The sequence below is a fragment of the Heterodontus francisci genome, chromosome 34 (assembly GCF_036365525.1).
Source record: "Heterodontus francisci isolate sHetFra1 chromosome 34, sHetFra1.hap1, whole genome shotgun sequence".
Taxonomy (NCBI): domain Eukaryota; kingdom Metazoa; phylum Chordata; class Chondrichthyes; order Heterodontiformes; family Heterodontidae; genus Heterodontus; species Heterodontus francisci.
The window spans coordinates 19,690,735-19,710,477 of NC_090404.1; the positions used below are offsets into that span (position 1 = coordinate 19,690,735).

Sequence of the window (19,743 nt, forward strand, 5' to 3'; positions counted from 1 at the left end):
CTATAGAAACTCGTACTATTTGCTTTTATATTTCTATTTGGCTTTTTTTTTGTACTCTAATTTTCCCCTCCTGATTAATCTTTTAGTTATTCTTTGCTGTTTTTATATTCTGTCCAATCTTCTGACTTACATCCCATCTTTGCATAATTATATGCTTTTTCTTTAAGTATGATACGATCTTTAACTTGTAGACAGGCAGAGATATAAAGGATGTCGAGAGATAGTGATGCACAGTGTTACAACTGAGGCAGGAGGAGTGTACTGTCAATTCAGTCCCACTTCTCCACAGGTCACAACACATCAATAAGTTTTTCCACTTACTGAAATAGCCAATTAGCTACTGTATTTATCCCCAGAATAAAGCAGGTCTCTTTAATAATGAACAAAATTATCCATTGATTATAACCAAGTCTTAACCAATAATGAAGTAAATATATACGTGAATCAAACTATTAAAGCCCATATTATTTATCCTAGCCCTCACACACACTCACATTCGTCCAAAAACTGGTTAAATGGGGGGAAATTGATTTTTTCTTACAGCTCTTTCAAAGGAATAAAAGCAGGGGGAAAAAACTTTTACTGAAATGATATAGAAGGTAGTCTGAACTAAAAACAAGGAATTCTGGAAATGCTTAGCAGGTCTGGCAGCATCTGTGGAGAGAGAAGCAGAATTAACGTTTCAGGCCAGTGACCCTTCATCAGAACATAGCAGGAAGTCCTTTGGATTGGTGAGGTGTCACAGAGTCGAATAGTTGGATGCCACTTGGAGTCTTTCCAGGTGAGGTTGATGAACAGTCTGTTTTGGGTAGGCGATCAAGGAAATTCAACTGCAGCAGGCGTCACATACGTCTTCCATCAGGCGTGCAGCAACAGGTGTCAGTTCCCTGTTACACATTCGATGAAAAGGTCCTTTTAAAGATGGAAGATTTCTGCAAACATTCAGGATTTTGCTTTTCAAGAGTAGCGATTCTTCAAAGACAGAGAGAGAGATATTAGCTGTCTTCTCCTGCTGGCAAATGTCTTTCTATCTAGCCAAACACACACTGGCTTTTCAACAGTTTTAAAAATGAAACAGAAACTGTTCAGCATTAAGTCCCAATAGCCATAAATCGTGGTCTGTCATTAAGCAACTAGCTCTTGAGGTCAGCACACAACCCCCCCTGCTGTGTTCCCTGCAAACAGGTACCTTCCAGTTTAAAAAGTTGTTTCCTAGCCAACCTTCTGTTGACCTCCAGATTATTCAATGTAACTGAAATCCTTTTCAGTTTATTAAAAAAAAAACAGACTCTCAAGTTTCAATACAAAAATGGAAACTCTCGTAACAACAGATAGGGATTTAAAGAAAGTGACTGAGATATAAAGACGTGGAGAGGCTGAGGGCCAGGGAGGTGCCGAGGTAAAGTTGCAGGAAGAGAGAGAGGGTGAAATATACAGGTTACATTGGGTGCTCTGGAGCAGCGGTTCTCAACCTTTGTGTTTCTGAGGCCACCTCTCTCACCCCCATCCCACCACCTTGTAAAAATATCTCAAACCCCCTAAAACACAAGGCTTTTTTTTTCTGTAGGTAAGAATGGGTGAGACAGAGAAACATATATCTTTTATTCTTCCCCTCTGGAGGAAGCTCTCATCCAAAGATTCCTCTTGTCAGAACATACACTCTCTCTCTGTATCAACATGTTGCAGCTTCTAAAAATCTGCAGAGAGAGAAATGAAACATTGATGAAAACAAAGCAAAGACTTTTTAAAATAGAAGGTACATCAATCGCCCAGGGCTCCTTTTCTCTCTGTCACTCACTGGACAATCTCAGCAACACCATTTACACATCCCCCACTATAAAACCAGAGAGGAAAGAGGGAACAGATTTAAAATGTGAGAAGGGCTATTAGGTGCTGAGATCTTGCCCATTGTCATGTTAATCCAGGTACCATGGCTGCTTTGACCAGAGACATTCCAGGGAGCTGCTTTTTGATGATCTGTGAACTTATCCCAGTACAAGGTCATTGTTGAGAATATTTGCTGCATCTTTCAGCTAATCAACAGGAGGACAGTGACATGACTCGGCCCCAGTCTGTCCAGAAGCTGCTAAACTCTCTTTAAAACGGCCATTAAGATGCTAATTCCTTATCATTGTTCGAGGATTTATCTTTACAAAGCAGAACTTTGGGAAGGGTGGTTTTCTACACAGGCTGGGAGCTGGGCAGTCACTAAACACTGGAGAACCCCAGAGCCTGTCTCTCTCCCTCTGTGTTTAACCTGTTATTTCAATCTCTTTCTCTCCCTCTATTTCTCTCTGTGTCTCACCATCTGTTTATGCCTCATTGTAAAAAAACACACACTGGTGATTCCCCATCCCACTCCTGCTCACTGCCCCTGTCCCCACTTCGCCCAGGATTGGTGTTTTCTACATTCATTGTTACAGTGGAGAGAAGCTGCTGATTCCTTCAGGAGACCTTTTAAAATCACCGTTCCAGGATTTATTTTTGCAAATCAAACCTTCTGGAAGGGTGTGAGTGAGGGATTTACTCCAGAGGCTGGGATCTGGGCAGTGACGACACACTGGAGAACCCCAGATCCTGTGTCTCTTCACACACCCCGCCCCCCGCACCTCTGTTTTGATGATTCTAACTATTTCCCTCACTCTCTCTTTTTTCTCTCTCTCCCTCTCCTGGTTCTCTCATTCAGAAAGATAGAGATAGATAGATAGAGAGAGAGAAATCCACAATCAGAAACTCGGTAAAATTAGTTAAAATGGCTGCTGCACATTGCATTTAAACCTCAAAATTCATCTCTGCCTAAAACAGAGGTATTATTCAGGAATTATAACTGACACGGAACACAAAAGTCCGAGTGTATCAGGCCTGTGTCCTCAGTACCTTGCTCTACGGCAGCGAGGCCTGGACAACGTATGCCAGCCAAGAGCGACGTCTCAATTCATTCCATCTTCGCTGCCTTCGGAGAATACTTGGCATCAGGTGGCAGGACTATATCTCCAACACAGAAGTCCTTGAAGCGGCCAACACCCCCAGCTTATACACACTACTGAGTCAGCGGCGCTTGAGATGGCTTGGCCATGTGAGCCGCATGGAAGATGGCAGGATCCCCAAAGACACATTGTACAGCGAGCTCGCCACTGGTATCAGACCCACCGGCCGTCCATGTCTCCGTTATAAAGACGTCTGCAAACGCGACATGAAATCGTGTGACATTGATCACAAGTCGTGGGAGTCAGTTGCCAGCATTCGCCAGAGCTGGCGGGCAGCCATAAAGACAGGGCTAAATTGTGGCGAGTCGAAGAGACTTAGTAGTTGGCAGGAAAAAAGACAGAGGCGCAAGGGGAGAGCCTACTGTGCAACAGCCCCAACAAACAAATTTCTCTGCAGCACCTGTGGAAGAGCCTGTCACTCCAGAATTGGCCTTTATAGCCACTCCAGGCGCTGCTTCACAAACCACTGACCACCTCCAGGCGCGTATCCATTGTCTCTCGAGATAAGGAGGCCCAAAAGGAAAGGAAAAGGAATTCAGGAATTATAACAAATTTTCTAAAAGCACTCTGAGGCTGTGAAATTCGACAATGAAGTATTTTTTGAAACACGGGCATTGTTGCAAAGTCCAAAATGCTGAAGGCAATTTGTGCACAGCAAGATCCCAGCATTTGTTAATTTAAAAGCAAAATACTGCAGATGCTGGAAATCTGTAATAAAAACAAGAAATGCAGGAAATACTCAGCAGGTCTGGCAGCATCTGTGGAAAGAGAAGCAGAGATAACGTTTCAGGTCAGTGACCCAGCATTTGTTGCCGATCCCTTATTGACCTTGAGAAGGTGGCGGTGAGCTGATTTCTTGAACCACTGCAGTCCGTCTAGTCCGGGTATTCCCACAGTGGTGTTAAGGTGGGAGTTGCAGGATTTTGATCAAATGACAGTAAAGATACAACAATCTATTTCCAAATCAGGATGGTGTGTGACTTGGAGAGGAACTTGCAGGTGGCGGTGTTCCCATACATCTGCTGCTCTTGTCCTTTCAGGTGGTAGAGTTCGCAGGTTTGGAAGGTGCTGTCAAAGGACTGTTTACAAGTTGCTTCAGTGCATTTTGTACATGGTACACACTGCTGCATCTGTGCATTGGTGGTGGAGGGACTGAATGTTCAAGGTGGTGGATGGGGTGCTGATCAAGTGGGTTGCTCTGTCTTGGATGGTGTCGAGCTCCTTGAGTGTTGTTGGAGCTGCACCCATCCATGCAAGTGACAAGTATTCCATCACACTCCTGACTTGTGCCTTGTAGATGGTGGACAGGCTTTGAGGAGTCAGGGGATGAGTTATTTGCCACAGATTTTTTTTTATGATTCATTCATGGGATGTGGGCATCACTGACCAGGCCAGCATTTATTGCCCATCTCTAATTGCCCTTGAGGAAGTGGTGGAGAGCTGCCTTCTTGAACCACTGCAGTCCATTTGGGGTAGGTATACCACAGTGCTGTTAGGAAGGGAGTTCCAGGATTTTGACCCAGCGACAGTGAAGGAACGGCGATATAGTTCCAAGTCAGGATAGTGTGTGACTTGGAGGGGAACTTGCAGGTGGTGGTGTTCCCATGTATTTGCTGCCCTTGTCCTTCTAGGTGGTAGAGGTCGCGGGTTTGGAAGGTGCTGTCTAAGGAGCCTTGGTGCATTGCTGCAGTGCATCTTGTAGATGGTACACACTGCTGCCACTGTGCGTCGGTGGTGGAGGGAGTGAATGTTTGTAGATGGGGTGCCAATCAAGCGGACTGCTTTGTCCTGGATGGTGTCGAGCTTAGAACATAGAACATAGAACATAGAACAGTACAGCACAGTACAGGCCCTTCGGCCCACGATGTTGTGCCGGACATTTAACCTACTCTAAGATCAAACTAACTACCTACCCTTCATTCTACTATCATCCATGTACCTATCCAAGAGTCGCTTAAATGCCCCTAATGTATCTGCTTCTACTACCACCGCTGGCAGTGCATTCCACGCACCCACCACTCTCTGTGTAAAGAACCTACCTCTGACATCTCCCCGAAACCTTCCTCCAATCACCTTAAAATTATGCCCCCTGGTGATAGCCCTTTCCACCCTGGGAAAAAGTCTCTGACTATCCACTCTATCTATGCCTCTCATCATCTTGTACCCCTCTATCAAGTCACCTCTCATCCTTCTTCGCTCCAATGAGAAAAGCCCTAGCTCCCTCAATCTTTCTTCATAGGACATGCCCTCCATTCCAGGCAGCATCCTGGTAAATCTCCTCTGCACCCTCTCTAAAGCTTCCACATCCTTCCTATAATGAGGCGACTAGAACTGAACGCAATATTCCAAGTGTGGTCGAACCAGGGCCTTATAGAGCTGCAGCATAACCTCGCGGCTCTAAAACTCAATCCCCCTGTTAATGAAAGCCAGCACACCATACGCCTTCTTAACAACCCTATCAACTTGGGTGGCAACTTTGAGCAATTTATGGACATGGACCCCAAGATCCCTCTGTTCCTCCACACTACCAAGAATCCTGTCTTTAAGCCTGTATTCCACATTCAAATTTGACCTTACAAAATGAATCACTTCACACTTTTCCAGGTTGAACTCCATCTGCCACTTCTCAGCCCAGCTCTGCATCCTGTCAATGTCCCGTTGCAACCTACAACAGCCTTCCACACTATCCACAACTCCAGCAACCTTCGTGTCATCGGCAAACTTGCTAACCCAGCCTTCCACTTCCTCATCCAAGTCATTTATAAAAATCACAAAGAGCAGAGGTCCCAGAACAGATCCTTGTGGAACACCACTGGTCACCGAGCTCCATGCTGAATACTTTCCATCTACTACCACCCTCTGACTTCTATGGGCCAGCCAATTTTGTATCCAGACAGCCAACTTTCCCTGAATCCCATGCCTCCTTACTTTCTGAATGAGCCTACCATGGGGAACCTCATCAAACACCTTGCTAAAATCCATATACACCACATCCACTGCTCTTCCTTCATCAATGTGTTTTGTCACATCTTCAAAGAATTCAATAAGGCTTGTGAGGCATGACCTGCCCCTCACAAAGCCATGCTGACTGTCTCTAATCAAACCATGCTTTTCCAAATAATCATAAATCCTGTCTCTCAGAATCCTCTCCAATAATTTGCCCACTACCGATGTAAGACTGACTGGTCTATAATTCCCAGGGTTATCCCTATTGCCTTTCTTGAACAAGGGAACAACATTTGCCACCCTCCAATCATCCGGTACTACTCCAGTGGACAGTGAAGACACAAAGATCATCGGCAAAGGCGCAGCAATCTCTTCCCTCGCTTCCCGTAATATCCTTGGGTATATCCCGTCTGGCCCCGGGGACTTATCTGTCCTCATATCATTCAAAATTTCCAGCACATCCTCCCTCTTAACCTCAACCTGTTCGAGCATATCAGCCTGTTCCACGCTGTCCTCACAAACGACCAGGTCCCTCTCACTAGTGAATACTGAAACAAAGTATTCATTTAGGACCTCTCCTACCTCCTCCGACTCCAGGCACAAGTTCCCTCCACTATCCCTGACCGGCCCTACCCTCACTCTGGCCATCCTCTTGTTCCTCACATAAGTGTAGAACGCCTTGGGATTTTCCTTAATCCTACCCGCCAAGACTTTTTCATGTCCCCTTCTAGCTCTCCTAAGTCCATTCTTCAGTTCCTTCCTGGCTACCTTGTAACCCTCTAGAGCCCTGTCTGATCCTTGCTTCCTCGACCTTAAGTAAGCTTCCTTCTTCCTCTTGACTAGCTTCTTAAGTGTTGTTGGAGCTGCACCCATCAGGCAAGTGGAGAGTATTCCATCACACTCATGGCTTGTGCCTTGTAGATGGTGGACAGGCTTTGGGAGTCAGGAGGTGAGTTACTCTGATCTGCTCTTGTAGCCACGGTATTTATATGGCTACTCCAGTTCAGTTTCTGGTCAATGGTAGCCCCTGGGATGTTGATAGTGGGGGATTCAGCGATGGTAATGCCGTTGAATGTCACAGGGAGATGGTTAGATTCTCTCTTGTTGGAGATGGTCATTGCCTGGCACTTGTGTGGCGCGAATGTTACTTGCGACTTATCAGCCCAAGCCTGGATATTGTCCAGGTCTTGCTGCATTTCTACACTGACTGTTTCGGTATCTGAGGAGTCACAAATGGTGCTGAACATTGTGCAATCATCAGCGAACATCCCCACTTCTGACCTTATGATTGAAGGAAGGTCATTGATGAAGCAGCTGAAGATGGTTGGGCCTAGGACACTACCCTGAGGAACTCCTGCAGTGATGTCCTGGAGCTCAGATGATTGACCTCCAACAACCACAACCATCCTCCTTTGCGTTAGGTATGACTCCAGCCAGCGGAGGGTTTTCCCCCTGATTCCCATTGACCTCAGTTTTTCTAGGGCTCCTTGATGCCATACTCGGTCAAATGCTGCCTTGATGTCAAGGGCAGTCACTCTCACCTCACCTCTTTAGTTCAGCTCTTTTGTCCATGTTTGAACCAAGGCTGTAATGAGGTCAGGTGCTGAGTGGCCCTGGCGGAACCCAAACTGAGCGTCACTGTGCAGGTTATTGCTCAGCAAGTGCCGCTTGATGGCACTGTTGATGACACCTTCCATCACTTTACTGATGATTGAGAGTAGGCTGATGGGGCGGTAATTGGCTGGGTTGGATTTGTCCTGCTTTTTGTGTACAGGTGGTGCTGGTTTTCATGGTCAAGTCTGGAGATCGGAAAGTTGTGGGAGATGTAGAAGGAGCTCGACACTATGCGTCTACAGCCTGAGCACTCAACATTGCAACCACAGTGCTGAGCATCCTCGTCTTCATAATCTTCATTGTGATGTTGTTCGCTGTCATGTTTCAGGCATTGCAAGTCATAAAACAAGAACACCAACAACAACAATACCATGATGTCTTTGGAGGTGGGAAGTGAAGCAAATCGATGGTGGCAGTACCTCATACCTGGGCAATTTTCTACATTGCAGGGTAGATGCCAATGTTGTAGCTGTACTGGAACAGCTTGGCTAGGGGCGCGGCAAGTTCTGGAGCACAGGTCTTCAGTACTATTGCCGGAATATTGTCAGGGCCCATAGCTTTTGCAGTATCCAGTGCCTTCAGTCGTTTCTTGATATCATGCGGAGTGAATCGAATTCCCAGTTTCTGACCTGCTCTTGTAGCCACGGTATTTATATGACTGGTTCAGTTAAGTTTCTTATCAATGGTAACCCCCAGGATGTTGATGGTGGGGATTCAGCGATGGTAATACTGTTGAATGTCAAGGGAAGATGGTTAGATTCTCTCTTGTTGGAGATCATTATTGCCTGGCACTTGTGTGGCATGAATGTTACTTACCACTTATCATCCCAAGGTTGAATGTTGTCCAGGGCTCGCTGCATGTGGACATGGACTTCATCAGTATCTGACGAGTTGCGAATGGTACTGAATTAAAATGACTGCTGCACATGTCATTTAACCATCTCACTGCCTAAAATGCAAGCATTAGTCGGTAATCATCACAGAATCACAGAATCATTACAGGACAGAAGGAGGCCATTTGGCCCATCGTGTTTGCACCAGCTCTCTGAAAGAGCAACTCCCTCAGTTCCATTCCCCTGCCTTCCCCCCACCCACCACCCCCCAACCCTGCACATTCTTACATTTCATATAATGGTCTAATTCCCTTTTGAATGCTTCAATTGAACCTGCCTCCACCACATCTCAGGCAGTGCATTCCAGACCTTAACCACCCATTGCATGAAAAGTTTCCTCATCTCACTTTTGCTTCCCTTACCACTTACTTTAAATCTGTGCCCTCTCATTCTCGATCATTTCACGAGTGGGAACAGTTTCTCTCTATCTACTCTGTCCAGACCCCTCATGATTTTGAATACCTCTATCGAATCACCTCTCAGCCTTCTCTTCTCCAAGGAAAACAGTCCTGACTTCTCCAATCTCTCTTCATAACTGAAATTCCTCATCCCTGGAACCACTCTTGTGAATCTTTTCTGTACTCTCTCCAACGCCCTCACATCCTTCCTCAGGTGCAGTGCCCAGAATTGGAAGCAATACTCCAGCTGAGGCCGAAGTAGTGTCTTTTACAAGTTCAACATAACTTCCTTGCTCATGTATTCTATGCGCCTATCAATAAAGCCCAGGATACTGTCTGCTTTATTAACTGCTCTCTCAACCTGTCCTGCCACCTTCAATGACGTATGCACATATACACCCAAGTCCCTCTGCGCCTGCACCCCCTTTAGAATTGTACCCCTTATTCTAAATTGTCTCTCCATGTTCTTCCTACCAAAATGAATCACCTCACATTTCTCTGCATTGAACTTCATCTGCTCATTCCACCAACTTGCCTTTGTCCTTTTGGAGTTCTATGCTATCCGCCTCACAGTTCACAATGCCTCAAAGTTTCGTATCATCTGTAATTGTGCCCTGTACACCAAGGTCTAGGTCATTAATATATCTCAGGAAAACCAAGGTTTCCAACACTGATCCCTGGTTAACTCCACTACAAACCTTTCTCCAGCCTGAAAAACATCCATTAACCACTACTCTTTGTTTCCTGTCACTCAGCCAATTTTGTATCCATGTTGCTACCGTTCTGTTTATTCCATGAGCTACAACAAGTCTGTTGTGTGGCACCATATCAAACGCCTTTAGAAAGTCCATGTACACCACATCAACCCTCTCTGTTACCTCCTCAAAACACTCCAGCAAGTTAGTTAAACATGATTTCCCCTTAAGAAATCCATGCTGGCTTTCCTTAATTAACTCACATTTGTCCATGTGACTATTGATTTTGTCCCGAATTATTTCTTCTAGTTTTCCCACCACCAAAGTTAAACTGTAGTTGCTGGGCTTATCTTTACACCCTATTTTGAACAAGGGTCTAACATTTGCAATTCTCCAGTCCTCCAGTACCACCCCTGAGTCTAAGGGAGACTGAAAAATTGTGGCCAGTGCCTCTGCAATTTCCATCCTCACTTCCCTCAGTATCCTTGGAAGCATCTCATCTGGTCCTGGTGCTTTATCCACTTTAATTACAGACAGCTTATCTAATACTTCATCTTTATCAATTTTAAACCCCTCTAGTGTCTGACTTACCTCCTCTTTCAACATTGCCTGGGTTGCATCTTCTTCCTTAGTAAAGACAGATGCAAAGTATTCATTTAATACCTCAGCTATGCCCTCTACCTCCGTATGTAAATCCACTTTCTGGTCCCTAATCGGCCCCACTCCTCCTTTTACCACCCTTTTACTACTTATATGCCAGTAGAAAACTTTGAGATTTCCTTTAACGCTAGCTGCCAGTCGCTTTTCATACTCTCTCTTTGCTTCTCTTATTTGCTTTTTCACTTCCCCTCTGGACCTTCTACATTCAGCCTGATTCTCAATGGTATTTTCTACCTGGCATCTGTTATACGCACACTTTTTCTTCTTTATCTTAGTCTCTATCTCTTTTGTCATCCAGGGAGCTCTGGATTTGTTTGCCTTACTTTTCCCCTTCGAGGGAACATACCTTGACTGTGCCCGAACTATCTCTTCATAATGGGTTCAAGTTAATGACTTTAATGTCAAGCCCCGATGAGTATTTTACCATCAATGGTCACTTTTGTAATTTAGGGAATGCAGCATTGAAATTGTGCACAGAAAGATCCCACAAACAGCCATGTGACCATAACCAGATAAATCTGCTTTAGGTGGGAGCTGATTAAAAGACAAGGCAGGGATATTTTTAAACAAAATAGCGCAGCATGTGTCCAGGGTTCCCTCTCTCAACTACACAATCTCTCAGCAACATCCAAATACAAATCACACTTATAAACCTCCACCTACATTATATGTGTATCTCTCTCTCTCTCTCTGCCTCTTTATCTCTGTCTCTCTCAATTCCTATCTCTCCCTAATTCTATTCTCAGAAATTCCTGTCTAGGTTGCATCTCTTTCGAACAGGTTTGAGGTTCTTTCAGATGCTGTATGGTGGATGAGCAAACTGACCATGGCACTGTGGTACAGGAAGCTATTCAGGCTGGGGTAATAAATAGGAATGTAGTGGTAATAGGAGACAGTATAGTCAGGGGGATAGATGCATTTCCCTGTAGCTGAGAGTCAGACGGCTCTGTTGCCTGCCCGGTGCCCAGGTTCAGGACATCTGCTCATGGCTGGAGAGGAACTTGTAGTTGGAGGGGGAAGATCCAGTTGCCATGGTCCACATAGATACCAATGATATAGACAGGACTCAGAAAGTCATTCTGCCGATGGAGTATGAGTAGCTAGGGACTAAATTTAACAAAAACTGAACCACAGATTAGAGAGATGAATGTGTGGCTCAAATATTAGTGTGCTTGAAATGGGTTTCGATTCGTGGGGTACTGGCACCCGTACTGGGGAAAGTGGGAGCTGTACCATTGGGACAGTCTTCAGCTGAACTGTACTGGGACCAGTGTTCTAGTGAGTCATACAACTAGGGCAGCAGAGGCTATAAACTAAGTAGTGTGGGCATGGGATCAAGTGAGGGAAGATGTAATAATACAGAGAGAGAGGAGAAGGCAAGAGAGCAAGGTAGCAATAAGGTAATCAGAGCATGGCAGGAAGGGAAAGAGAGTGCACCTACTTAGGAGTGCACCTGCAGATAAGGCCAGAGTTTGCAAAAATAGTAAAAAGACAGGACTATATCTGAATGCATGCAACATTCATGACAAAATGGATAAATTGTCAGTACAAATAGAAATAAATAATGTATGACCAGTTAGCCATTACAGAGACATGGCTACAAGGTGACCCAGGCTGGACCTGAATATTGAAGGGTATCTGAAATTTCAGAAGGATGGGAAGCTAGGAAAAGGTGGTGGGGTAGCTCTGTAATTCATGGTATCATCGGTACAATAGTGAAAGATGACCTTAATTCTAAAGATCAAGATGCAGTATCAGTTTGGGTAGAGATAAGTAATAGCAAAGGTAAGAAGTCATTTGTGGGAGTAGTTTATATGCCCTCTAATGGTAACTACACTGGAGGACATAGTATACAGGAAGAAAAAATGTGGGCTTGTGAGAAAGGCACTGCAGTAATAATGAGTAATTTTAATCTACATATTACATAGGAACATAGGAGCAGGAGTAGGACATTCAGCATATCAAGCCTGCCTCACCATTCAATATGATCATGGCTGATCATCCACTTCAATGCCTTTTTCCCACACTATCCCCATATCCCCTTATGCTATTTGTATTTAGAAATCTGTCAATCTCTGCTTTAAATATACTCAATGACTGAGCTTCCAAAATCCTCTGGCGTAGAGAATTCAAAAGATTCACAACCCTCTGAGTAAAGAAATTTCTCCTCATCTCTGTCCTAAGTGGCTTCTGCCTTATTTTGAAATTGTGTCCCCTGGTTCTAGACTCCCCAACCAGGGGAAACATCCTACCTGCATCTACCCTGTCTATCCCTTTAAGTATTTTGTAGGTTTCAATGAGATCACCTCTCATTCTTTGAAACTCTAGAGAATACAGGCCCAGTTTCCCCAATCTCTCTTCATAGGACAGTCCCACCATCCTGGGAACAAGTCTGGTGAATCTTTGTTGAACTCCCTCCTATCCTTCCTAAGGCAAGGGGACCAAACCTGCACACAATACTCCAAGTGCTGTCTAACCAAGGTTCTATACAATTGAAGCAAGACTTCACTACTCCTGTACTCAAATCCTCTTGCGATAAAGGCGAACTTACCATTAGCCTTCCTAATTGCTTGCTGCACCAGCATTCTAGCTTTCAGTGACTTACTGACAAGGACACCCAGGTCCCTTTGTTATCTACACTTTCTAATCTCTTAGCATTTAACAAATACTCTGCACATCTATTCCTCCTACCAAAGTGGATAACCTTACATTTTTCCACATTATATTCCATCTGCCATATTCTTGCCCACTCAGCAAGTCTGTTCAAATCCCTTTGAAGCTGCTTTGCATCTTCCTCACAAAAAACATTCCCACCTAGTTTTGTGTCATCCGTGAACTTGGAAATACTACATTTGGTCCCCACGTCCAAATCATTGATATATATTGTGAACAGCTGGGGGCCAAGCACTGATCCCTGCAGTATCCCACGACAATGACCCATTATCTGCCAGCACGACAATGACCCATTTATTTCTACTCCCTGCTTTCTGCCTGTTAACCAATCCTTAATCCATGCCAGTATATTACCTCATATCCCATGTACTTTAATTTTGCTAACCAACTTCTTGTGGGGGATTTTATCAAAAGCCTTCTGAAAATCCAAGTATACCACGTCCACTGACTCCCCTTTATCAATTCTGTTAGTAACATCCTCAAAAAACTCCAACAGGTTCATCAAACATGATTTCCCATTCATAAATCCATGTTGACTATGCCAATCAGATCCTTATTATCCAAGTGTCCATTTATTGCATCCTTTAGAATAGAGGTGAGGTGAGAGTGACTGCCCTTGACATCAAGGCAGCTTTTGACCAAGTATGGCATCAAGAAGCCCAAGCAAACCGAGGTCAACGGGAATCAGGGGGAAAACCTTCCGCTGGCTGGAGTCATGCAGTCCGTGTAAAAATGCAGCAAGACCTGGACAATATCCAGGCTTGGGCTGATAAGTGGCAAGTAACATTCGCGCCACACAAGTGCCAGGCAATGACCATCTCCAACAAGGGAGAATCTAACCATCTCCCCTTGACATTCAACGGCATTACCATCGCTGAATCCCCCACTATCAACATCCTAGGGGCTACCATTGACCAGAAACTGAACTGGAGTAGCCATATAAATACAGTGGCTACAAGAGCAGGTCAGAGGCTAGGAATCCTGAGGCTAGTAACTCACCTCCTGACTCCCCAAAGCCTGTCCACCATCTACAAGGCACAAGTCAGGAGTGTGATGGAATACTCTCCACTTGCCTGGATGGGTGCAGCTCCACCAACACTCAAGAAGCTCGACACCATCCAGGACAAAGCAGTCCGCTTGATTGGCACCCCATCTACAAACATTCACTCCCTCCACCACCGATGCACAGCGGCAGCAGTGTGTACCATCTACAAGATGCACTGCAGCAATGCACCAAGGCTCCTTAGACAGCACCTTCCAAACCCACGACCTCTACCGACTAGAAGGACAAGGGCAGCAAATACATAGGGACACCACCACCTGCAAGTTCCCCTCCAAGTCACACACTATCCTGACTTGGAACTATATCGCCGTTCCTTCACTGTTGCTGGGTCAAAATCCTGGAACTCCCTTCCTAACAGCACTGTGGGTGTCCCTACCCCACATGGACTGCAGCGGTTCAAGAAGGCAGCTCACCACCACCTTCTCAAGGGCAATTAGGGATGGGCAATAAATGCTGGCCGGGCCAATGACGCCTACATCACATGAATGAATTTAAAAAAAAGATTCTAGCATTTTCCCAACGACTGATGTAAGGCTAACAGGTCTATAACTCCCTGTTTTCTCTCTTCCTCTCTTCTTAAATAGTGGGGTGACATGTGTGACCTTCCAATCTGCAGGAACCACTCCAGACTCTATAGAATTTTGGAAGATGATCACCAATGTATCTACTATCTCCACAGCTACCTCTTTCAACACTCTTGGATGTAGAATATCAGGTCCTGGGGACTTATCAACCTTCAGCCCCATTAATTTCTCCAATACAACCTTCTTACTAATACTAATTTCCTTCAATTCCACATTCCCCCTAATATCTTGGATCGCTAATTCTGGGAGATTTCTTGTATCTTTCTCAGTGAACACAGATTGGACAAATCAGATTGGCAAAGGTGGCCTGGAAGATGAGTTCATAGAGTGTATTTGGGACAATTTCTTAGAGCAGTACATTCCACAGCCAACTAGAGTGCAGGCTGTTCTAGACCTTGTAATGTGCAATGAGGCTGGATTAATTAATGACCTCATAGTAAAGGAGCCTCTAGGTAGCAGTGATCATAACATGATTCAATTTCACATTCAGTTTGAGGGTGAGAAGTGTGGGTCTAAGACCAGTGTTTTAAACTTAAATAAAGGCAATTACAAGTGTATGAAGTGAACTCGGAAATCAGGTTAAAGGGTAGACATTAGAGATGCAATGGCAGACATTTAAGGAGATATTTCATAACACTCAGCAAAGATAAATTCCACTGAGAAAGAAAGACTCTGAGAAGGATGTACCATCCAGGGGTAAATAAAGACGTTAAGGTTGTATTAAATTGAAAGAAAAAGTATCAGTTAATAGCTGGGTTAGTACATTACTGTTAGGGTGTGTGTGTAAATAGCTTAATAATAAGGAACAAGTGAGTAGTGGTATTATTTTTGAGTAAGGTTTATTTTAACTAGTGAACTGTATTGATTTTTTAGTAGGATTTATTAGTACTAGTAAGGTTTGATTAATAATTCTAAGGTGTTGTAGTATTGGTAAGGTTTTTTTATTAGCAATAGCAAAGGGGCAACTAATAAATAAAGGTATGGCAGTGTTGCTTCAACCTCGAGAGTGCACCTCCTGTGCTATGTGGGTGCTCCAGGATGCTTCCCGTATCCTGGAGAACCATTTGTGCAGGAACTGTCGCCAATTGAAGCAGCTTGAGTTCCGGGTTTTGGAGCATGAGCAGCAACTGGTGACACTGTAGTGCATTCATGAGGATGAGAGCTACGTGGATAGCACTTTTATAGATGTGGTCATCCCACAGCTTAAGAGTATGCAGGGAGAGAGGGAATGGGTGACAACCCAGCAGTCAAAAAGAATCAGGCAGGTATTGCAGGAGACCCCTGAGTGCATCTCATTCTCCAACAGGTATTCAGTTCTGAACACTGAGGAAAGTGATGCTTCACCTGGGGAGTACAGCCAGAGCCAGGTCCATGGCACCACGGGTGGCTCAGCTGCACAGGGGGATACAGGGAAAACTGGAAGAGCCATAGTGATAGGTGATTCAATTGTCAGGGGAACAGATAAGCGTTCAGGGACTGAGTTCATTGTGGGACGTTTTGCTGGTGCTGTTTGGGACGGTTTAAACTAGTTTGGCAGGGGAATGGGGACCTGAGGGTAGGCTCACTTGGGACAAAATCAGAAATGAAAATGGAAGGCAGAAAATTAATGGATGAGTCTGGAAGACAGAGGAAACGAGGGTTAGAATTTTTTTTTAAAGTTTGGCAGAGCTCAAGGGTATCTATTTCAATGCAAGGAGTATCACAAAGAAAGCAGATGAGCTGAAGGCACAGAAAGACACATGGCAGTATGATATCAAAGCTATTACAGAAACATGGCTTAAGGAGGGACAGGAATGGCAGCTCAACATTCCTGGTTAAAATAAAATCCCATGGGATCCAGGGAAATGCAGCAAAGTGGATACAAAATTGGCTCAGTGGCAGGAAACAAAGGGTGATCGTTGACAACTGTTTTAGTGACTGGAGGGCTGTTTTCCAATGGCATTCCACAGGGCTCAGTACTGGGTATCCTGCTTTTTATGGTATATATTAACGATTTGGATGTAAATGTAGGGGGCATGATCAAGAAGTTTGCAGATGACACAAAGATTGGCCGTGCAGTTGATAGCAAGGAGGATAGCTGTAGGCTGCAGGAAGATATTGATGGTCTGGTCAGATGGAAGAAAAGTGGCAAATGGAATTCAACTTGGAGAAGTGTGAGGCGATGCATTTGGGGAGGTCAAATGAGTCAAATGAATACATTATTAATGGGAAAACACTGAGAAGTGTAGAGAAAATGAGGGACCTTGGAGTGAATGTCCACAGATCCCTGAAGGTAGCAGGATGGGCCAATAAGGTGCTTTAAAAGGCTTATGGAATCCTTTTCTATATTAGCTGAGGTATAGAATATAAGAGCAGGGAGGTTATGCTAGAACTGTATAACTCATTGGTTAGGCCACAACTTGAGTACTGTGTGCAGTTCTGGTCACCTCATGGGCGGCACAGTGGCGCAGTGGTTAGCACCGCAGCCTCACGGCTCCAGCGACCCGGGTTCAATTCTGGGTACTGCCTGTGTGGAGTTTGCAAGTTCTCCCTGTGTCTGCGTGGGGTTCCTCCGGGTGCTCCGGTTTCCTCCCACATGCCAAAGACTTGCTGGTTGATAGGTTAATTGGCCTTTATAAATTACCCCTAGGAAAGGTAGGTGGTAGCGAAATATAGGGACAGGTGGGGATGTGGTAGTAATGTAGGATTAGTATAAAAATGGGTGGTTGATGGTCGTCACAGACTCGGTGGGCCGAAGGGCCTGTTTCAGTGCTGTATCTCTAAACTAAACATTACAGAAAGGACGTAATTGCACTAGAGAGGGTAGAGAGGAGATTTACGAGGATGTTGCAGCTATGAGGAAAGATTGGATAGGCTGGGGTTGTTCTCCTTGGAACAGAGACGGCTGAGGGGAGATCTGATTGAAATGTATTAAATTTTGAGGGGCCTGGATAGAGTGGAGGTGAAGGGTCTATTCACCTTAGCAGAGAGGTCAGTGACGAGGGGGCATAGATTTGATGTGATTGGTAGAAAGATTATAGGGGAGATGAGGAAAAACGTTTTCACCCAGAGGGTGGTGGGGATCTGAAACTCACTGCCTGAAAGGGTAGTTGAGGCAGAAACACCCAACTCATTCAAAAAGAATCTAGATATGCACCTCAATCTGCAGGGCTACGGACCAAATACTGGAAGGTGGGATTGAATAGGTGGATCATTTTTCGGCCGGCACAGATATGATGGGCCAAGTGGCCTCTTTCTGTGCCTTAAACTTTCTATGATCTATGATTCTTCTATGAAAAGTGTTCAATTCATCAATGATTAGTGGTAGGTCAGAAAATTGGACAGAATTTAAAAACCAGCAAACAATAATGAAAAAAAATAATGAGGAGGGAGAAATTAGAGTATGAGAGAAAGCTAACTAGAAATATAAAAAAGGATAATAAGAGTTTCTGCAAGTATTTAAAAAGGAAAAGAGTAACTAAAGTCACCGTTGGTCCTCGAGAGAGGGTCTGGGGAATTAATAATGGGAAATAAGGAAATGGCAGAAGCATTGATATTTTGTTTCTATCTTTGCTGTAGAAGACAGAAATAACATCCCAGAAATTCTTGTAAATTAAGAGGTGAATAGGAGGGAGGAACTTAAAACAATTACAATCACCAGGGAAAGGTTTCTGAGAAAACTATTAGAACTAAAGGCTGATGGTCTGCATCCTAGGGTCTTGAAAGAAGTAGCTGCTGAGATAGTAGATGCATTGGTTGTAATTTTCCAAAATGCCTTAGATTCTGGAAAGATCCCATAAGATTGGAAAATAGCAAAGGCAACTCCTCTATTCAAGAAAGGAGGGAGACAGAAAGCAGGGAAATAGGGGGCAGTTAGCCTAATATCTGTCATAGGGAAAATGCTAGAATCCATTATTAAGGAAGTTATAGCAGGGCACTTAGCAACTCTTAATGTGTTCAGGCAGAGTCACCATGGTTTTGTGGAAGGGAAATCGTGTTTGACCAATTTATTAGAGTTCTTTGAGGAAACAATGAGCAAGCTGGACAAAGGGGAACCTATAGATGTGATGTACTTTGATATCCAAAATGCATTTGATAAGGTGTCACATCAAAGATTACTACACAAGATACACATGGTATAAGGGTAACATATTAGCATGGACAGAGGATTAGTTAGCTAACAGGAAACAGAGAATAGGTATAAATGGGTCATCTTCAGGTTAGCAAACTGTAACTGGTGGACTGCCATAAGGATCAGTGCTGGGGCCTCAATTATTTACAATCTATCTCAATGACTTGGTGAAGGGACCGAATTTATGGGTGTTAAATTTGTTGATGACACAATGGGAGATAGGAGAGTAAGTTGTGAAGAGGACATAAAGAGTCTACAAAGGGATAGAGATAGGTTAAGTGAGTGGGCAAAAATTTGGCAGATGGAGTATAATGTGGGAAAATGTGAACTTGTCCACTTTGGCAGGAAGTTTATAAAAGCAGCATATTATTTAAATGGAGACAGATTGCAGAACTCTGCATAACAGAGGGACCTGGGTGTCTGGGTACAAATTCATAAAAAACAAGTATGCAGGTACAGCAAGTGATTAGGAAGACAAATGAAATGTTGTAGTTTATTGTAACGAGAATTGAATATAAAAGTAGGGAAGTTTTGCTACAGTTATACAGGGCGTTGGTGAGACCACATCTGGAGTACTGCATACTATTTTGGTTTCTTTGCTTAAGAAAGGATATAATTGCATTAGAAGAAGTTCAGAGAAGGTTCATTTGACTGATTCCTGGGATGAAGGGGTTATCTTATGAGGAAATGTTGGACAGGTTGGGCCTGTGTCCACTGGAGTTTTTAAAGACTGAGTTAGATAAATTCTTGATTGACAAGGGAGTCAAGGATTATGGGGAGCCGACAGGAAAGTGGAGTTGAGACCGCAAGCGTGCCATGATCTTACCGAATGGTGGTGCAGGCCCAAAGAGCTGAATGGCCTACTCCTGCTCCTAATTCATATGCTCATATTTGTACTTTCTCATTCTCTCTTTCATTCCCTGTCCATTTCTCTCTCTCTTTCTCTCTATCTCTCAATGAGGAGGCACTTTTTTTACACACAGGTGATGACCTGGAACTCGCTGCCCACAAGGGTGGTGAAAACAAAGACAATCAATGACTTCAAGAAGAAGTTGGATGGCCACCAGGGAGAAATAGACATGCAGGGCTACAGGGATCGAGCATGGGAGTAGGAACTGA

At 44.2% G+C, this 19,743-nt stretch overlaps 1 protein-coding gene across 1 annotated transcript in view; it reads right to left on the reverse strand.

Moving 5' to 3' along the window:
• LOC137348699 (uncharacterized) overlaps positions 1-19,743 on the reverse strand; it is a 146,794-nt gene that overhangs the window by 67,937 nt on the left and 59,114 nt on the right. The window lies entirely within an intron of this gene.